The sequence below is a fragment of the Nicotiana tomentosiformis genome, chromosome 6 (assembly GCF_000390325.3).
Source record: "Nicotiana tomentosiformis chromosome 6, ASM39032v3, whole genome shotgun sequence".
NCBI lineage: Eukaryota > Viridiplantae > Streptophyta > Magnoliopsida > Solanales > Solanaceae > Nicotiana > Nicotiana tomentosiformis.
The window spans coordinates 77,790,449-77,797,468 of NC_090817.1; positions in this window are offsets into that span (position 1 = coordinate 77,790,449).

Genomic DNA, 7,020 nt, shown 5'->3' on the forward strand with positions numbered 1-7,020 from the left:
ATATCCTGTCTTTGAGCTCTCTAATAGTGTTTCAAAGAATAGTATCATCCCGGGCACGGAATCAAGAAGCTATAATATTAAAACGAACCCTACGACATAAGTATCGCTATATCGGCTCTCTTTTTCTTTGTAGTTTAAATTTTGGAAGGTAATTCATAGTTAAGAAAACGTGTACTTTCTGTATTTAAGCTTTAAAATATCAAGAAATGTAGCTAAATTCATTTCCTAATAGTTAGAACTAACGGAACGGTGATCGGAAGCCGTGAGTTCGAGTCATTTGACTTGTAGTGGACTATTTTGTGGGCCGTTTCGTGTTTCCTTTGGGTTGTATATTTTTCTATTGATCAATAGGGTTTTGGAGGACAAATGGTGTGGATAAACACCACATAATTATGGAATGGTGGGCTGGTCATTCGTCGTTACATTTATTAAGTTGTTTGACACTACTTTGGTTGTCGTTTTATGTATGAAGTGATTAGGGTGTGTGAGCTATTTTGTTGTATATTGTGATAGAGATAAGGTTGTAAAATGATTCTTACATATTGTTATTGTTGTGTTATTGTTGTTGTTGGTATATGGTATTGGAGGAGGGCCTAGTTACAGAGGATATGCTGCCCAAATTTACGCAAACGAGCTACTAGTTTAAGTTGCGGACTTAGCCTTTACTGAGCACTGATTTTGAATATCCTTATGATGTGGTAGATTGGGTTGGGTTGTTTGAAGAATTTCTTGGAAGGTATTAAGGTCTCAACGGAGTTAAGGTATGTTAAGGTTATCCCTCCTTTCCTTTTAGCATGATCCGTACGATACAAACGTAACGAGCAAATACGCAACTTTCATAAATGACTCTATTCATAAAAATACTAGGGATGTCTATATTCTTGATTCCCCATGTGTCTTATTATTCTATCATCTGTTCATGGGTCTCAGAAAAATACGCAAGTTGATAAAGTTTATTTCATGATATTAATCAAAGATATAGTGATCTTATGACGTTTTGAGAAATCTTATTAACGTACTTCTTATGCATTTCATTCATGTATACATGTACATTGACCCATGACCAGATGGCGTTATATACGTGTATATTATATGTATATGGGATATGGGAAAAGGTTATGGCATTATATACGCACCACCACCTGATCAGCTGGTATACGTTGATGATTTTGCCCACAGTGGCTGAGATGATATGATGGGATGCCCTCAGAGGCTTGATGATGTTATGTACACATATACCTATACATGGTATGGCATTTATTCGCACATGTATTACATTATAAATTTTCATGATTCACAGAGCTATTCATAATTACAGGTTGAACTCTTTACCCCATGTTTCTTTCATGTCTTTTTTATACTACTGTCATGCCTTACATACTCGGTACTTTATTTGTACCGACGCCCCTTTTGTCTGGGGACGCTTCATTTCATGCCCGCAGGTCCCGATAGACAGGTTGAGAGTTCTCCTAGTAGGCTATCAGCTCAGCAGAAGGTGTTTGTGCACTCCACTTGCTCCGGAATTGCCTATTTGGTTAGTATGATTTGAATAGGTATTGTTTGGTATGGCGGGGCTCTATCCCGACCTTTATGATATTTATGTACTCTTAGAGGCTTGTAGACAGATGTCATGTATACGAATACTGGTATTGTCTTATAGGCAAGTACGTCATATGTATAAGTCGGTATATCAAGTTAGGTCACCGTATATTGAGTATTTCCTCATGTTTTATTCTACTTATCTCACGACTGCCTCTCCGACTCATTTACCTATGATAGTATGATACGAAAGATACGTTACGTTGGTACTCAGTTGAGTAAGGTACCGGGTGCCCGTCACCTCTCATTGGTTTGGGTCGTGACAAAAGTGGTATCAGAGCAGTTCTGTCCTAAGGAGTCTACAAGCCGTGTCTAGTAGAGTCTTATTTATGGGTATGTTGTGCACCACACTTATAAGCAGGAGGCTACCGGGCATTTAGGACTATCACTCTTTCTTCTTATTCTAGATCGTGTGGTAGATCTCAGCTGTAAGAAATTCAAATTCCTAAATTATATTTTATTCGTTATACAATGATATCTACATCCAGAAAGTCATTTGGTAAGAGATTGAACGTGGTTGTGGAAGAGTTGAGTCGGAGGAACTCGATTTTGCGTCATGCTTATGATGAGTAAATGTAAGGCCTTCAGTAGATATATGTGTAGTACGACGTGTGAGCCTCTTGATTAGGATCCCTAAGGCATGAATATCTATCTACCCCTATGGTAAAAAGCAACGAGAGAATCAGAAGGTAGATACAAGTTTTAACAAGTAAAAAAAGCTAGGTGAAGAAGGATATGAGGTACCCAGTTAGTGAAGATTATCTGTATTTACAATTCAGGCAGAGAAATATAAGCATTCTGAGTTACTTGCAACAATAACAAAGATATATTCACTTGACAATACTCATTTCAGTTATGCCATGTGGGAGCTAACAGATATAATTTTAGAGAAGGATGGGATATCAGCATCCAGCTAGGGTTAGAGTAACCCAAAATTGTGGATGGATTGTTATCATTAGCTCACATTTTTAGGGATATTGCAAACGTGGTAATGGTTCTCCTTGTGAGACACCTAGATGGTGCACTCTAGAATAGTACAATCAGATATGAATACTAGAATGTTCAGAAATTTCAGAAGATTGGCAATGGAATCCTAGAAGGGATAAATATTTACTTTGTATGGCTCTCGTCCCTAGTAAAGAGAGAGTGTTAGGCGACCCGAAGAGCCAGTGAGTTGAATCAAGGAGGACTAAGAGTGAAAGAATGTTTTGAAGAAGTTTTCATAATGAGGTGATTGACAGAAATATTATCTGGAGAATAAGAAGAGAATAAATGAAACATTATGAGTAAGATGTGATAAATGGATGATAACGGTATATCAAAATATGTCACGACTATAGATTGTATAGTCAAGTGAAGGAAAAGAGAAGAGGTGATAGGACTTGAGATAATAAAAGAGTATAAGCCATAAAGTCATGTCCCCATTTCGATAAATAAGTTGGTGACTCCAACGTGATTACCAGAAGGAAAAGTTAAACCCCTAGAGTAAAAGAAATCAGTATGGGCCAGTAAACAAGATAAACTAAACGTGAATTAGGGACCGAAGGATTTGGTAATACTTGACATCGTTAGAATTTCAGAGATCGCTTTCCAGGCGATAATTGAATGGACAACAGAAGAATAACTTTTAAAGGTCATTCAGGAAGACGTTTCCCAAAATCAAGCGCTGTGAGCAGAGTTAATCTTAAGGTACTAAGTGTGCCAGTTACACTAGTGTCACCTTTGTGTAAGAAATTAAATTATCCCTGGTACAGAAGGGTTACGGTAAGGCAAGTAAGAGTCCGTGAAGATGTGAAAAGACACCAAATATGAAGAGGTGAAACATTTGTAGGTAAATATTCATAGCAATAAATGTTAGTACTCCCCTAAAGGGGGGAAGATGGTGTGATATGGTATTAAGTCGGAGTTCTGTGGTTAAATAACTATGGAATAGTAAAGGAAGAATGTGGTAGAAATGCGAAAGGAATGAGATTGCATTTATTCAAATCCTATGGATATGATACGACTCCAGACCATTATGTAATCAAGATGACGGGAAGAGGCACTAAGGGTTCCATCACTAGATATTATTGATAAATAAGTGCAAATGAACACTAGATACATAAGGAGCCAGTGTGCGGGGTAAGTTAAGGCAAAGGATATAACCCACGAGAGATTACGCAGAATATAGATATGATAATGGACTAACGTGTAGTTAGTAGTTGATTTAGGAAGAGCCTAGCCATGGATAAATAAGAGGGTACCGACAAATCAGCAGGTTGTGCAAGATAAACATAGAGAAACCCAACATAGAGAATTCAGTCTTGCAAATATGATGACATCGTAATCCTTGAGAAATATTCATATAGGAGTTGGGGTTGTTAAAGGTACCGTACAAGTGTTACAAAAATAAAAAAAAATGGTGCCCCTGAGAAGACAGTCAAAAATTTCAGTTCAGAATCAACCTTATGAGCACATGGGTGCGGAGGTAAGTAATTAAGGATAATTATAGGTGAGTAAGAACATTAAAAATTCTTTTGGGTATACGATGTAATAAGCTTGCAGCTTTACAGGAGTCAAAGGGTCTCTCTTAAGTACTACAAAGAAAGACTAGCTGAGGGAATAAGGAAGAAGGCTTCAACATAAGCATAGTGACAAAAGGAAGAAATGGTCTTGTAACAACAGTCTCACAACAACATTGAATGCACTCTATAAGAAAGTGGCACCTATCGTGGCTAATGAACGGGAAAAAAAATCAAAAGATGATATTTGAGATCATATGAGTTACAGGAAATTCCAGTATTTGTGGGTAATGAGATAAGCCATGTATTCATGCAACAAGTGGCAGAACAACCAAGAAAAGTAATTGCTTATGTTTAAAGACAACTAAGAAAGCACGAGAAGCATTATCCAACCCACGATTTAGATTTAGCCACGGTGATTCATGCACTAAAGATGTGAAGGCACTATTTGTATGGCATTCATGTTGATATCTAGACGGATCATAAGAGCCTTTAATATATCTTCAATCAAAAGGAATTGAATTTACGCTAAAGGAGATGGTTGGAGCTACTGAAAGACTATGGCGTTGATATTTTATACCATCCGAGGAAGGCGAATGTAGTAGTCGATGCCCTCAGTCGTAGATCTATGGGTAGCATGTCATATATACAGCCAGAGAAGTGTGGGATAGCCCATGAGATTCATCAGCTAGCTAGTCTTGGAGTTCGATTACTGGACTCAGGTGATACCGGAGTTACTATTCAGGACACGGCAACATCCTCTTTATTAACTGAAGTGAAGGAACGCCAGTATGAGGATTCTATGCTAGCTCATTACAGAGATACATCCCCTCAAAAGGAGAATACACCATTTGAGATTACAGGAGATGGAGTCCTCAGATATCGCGGTCGATTATGTGTTCTAATGTGGTAGGGTTGCGCCAGCAGGTTATGGGAGAAGCTCACTATTCTCATTATTCTATTTATCCAGAAGCGACGAAGATGTATCATGATATTATGGGAATATACTGGTCGGACGAAATGAAGAAGGATATAGTAGAGTTTGTTGCTCAGTGCCCAAATTGTCAGCATGTTAAGATTGAGCATCAGAAACCCTGTGGATTATTACAGGCAATAGAGATTCCGACTTGGTAATGGGAAGTGATTAATATGAATTTCATAATAGGCTTACCTCGTACCCAATGTAAGTTCGATTCTATATGGGTTATTGTCAATAGACTTACAAAATCAGCCCATTCTTTGCCTGTCAGGACTAATTATTCAGTAGAGGATTATGTAAGGCTTTACATTAGGGAGATAGTATGACTTCATGGTGTCCCTATATCTATTATCTCGGATAGAGGTGCTTAGTTTACAGCTAATTTCTGGAGGTCCTTCCAAAAAGGATTGGGGACTCCGGTAAGTCTTAGTACAATATTTCATCCCCAGGCAGACGGTCAGGCTGAACGTACTATTCATACACTGGAGTAAATGCTACGGGCTTGTGTGATGGACTTCAGGGGTAGCTGGGATGATCATCTTCCTCTTATTGAGTTCGCATGTAAAAATAGTTATCATTCCAACATTCAGATGGCTCCATATGAAGCTTTTTACGGACGGAAGTGTAGGTCACCTATCGGATGGTTCGAGGTTGGGGAAACTAAGTTAGTAGGACTAGAGTTGGTACAACCAGCAGTTGAGAAAATTAAGCTTATACGAGAAAGGCTATTAGCAGCTCAGAGTCGCAAGAAGTCCTATGCAGATAATCGACGACGAGACTTGGAAATTTAGGTAGATGACTGGGTATTCCTAAAGGTATCACCGATGAAAGGCGTTATGAGATTTTGTAAGAAAGGAAAGCTTAGCCCTCGTTACATTAGACCTTATAAGATCATACGCAGAGTAGGCCAGGTAGCGTATGAGTTAGACTTGCCATCCAACTTGGAGTCAGTACATCCAGTATTTCATGTGTCTATGCTCCGTAGTTGTATTGGAGATCCCTCTTAACACATTCCAGTTGACGATGTTCAGGTTACAGAGCAGCGATCATATGAGGAAGCTCCCATTGCTATACTAGATAGACAAGTTCCGAGATTGAGAACCAAGGACGTAGCTTCAGTTAAAGTACTTTGGAGGTACAAGAATGTGGAGGAGATGACTTGGGAAGATGAAAAAGACATAAAGTATAGGTATCCTCACTTGTTTCCACTTCCGGAGGAGGATCATACTGAGACATCACAGCCTTTATGTACGTATATGGTACTTGATTCTTATGTTAGTTACTGTTATTGGTCGTGTGAGGTCATTGGTGTTATTGATAATTGTGGCCCTGTGTGGCTTTGTATTGTTGGGTTTTCTATGTGACAGGTTGGTAATATTACCGTTGTAGAGGAGACTCTGCCAAAATTTCTATAGATTTCAGGGAGTATAACATTCGAGGACAAATGTTTCTAAGGGGGGAATATTGTTACACTCTGTGTGTCCCAAGATGACGTAATGAATATGAGACTTTTTAATAATGATTTAAATGATTTTAAAGTCATAATATGGCTATATATGATGTATGGATAGAAAATACGAAGTTTGGGAAAAATCGGATTTAAGTTGCCGAAAAGCCGACTAAGGATTTGCCTTGTAATAGAACGTTTTGAGAAATAAATTTTGTGTGCTATATGAGTTATTTTTGGGACATATTATATACCAAATTTAAGGTCTTGGAATTTATTTTCCAATGCTCTTAACCGTTCATTCATACGACATCCGTATAAGAAGATATAAGCGTCGGAAGATGGGCAAATGAGAGGGTGCCTAGCTAGCACCTCTTTGACTTTTCAAAAGTTGATATATATGTCTTAACTCGTCTCTCTCTTCATTTTCACATAGAACCTGACCATATAACACCATAGAACCTGTCTTTGAGCTCTCTAATAGTGTTTCAAAG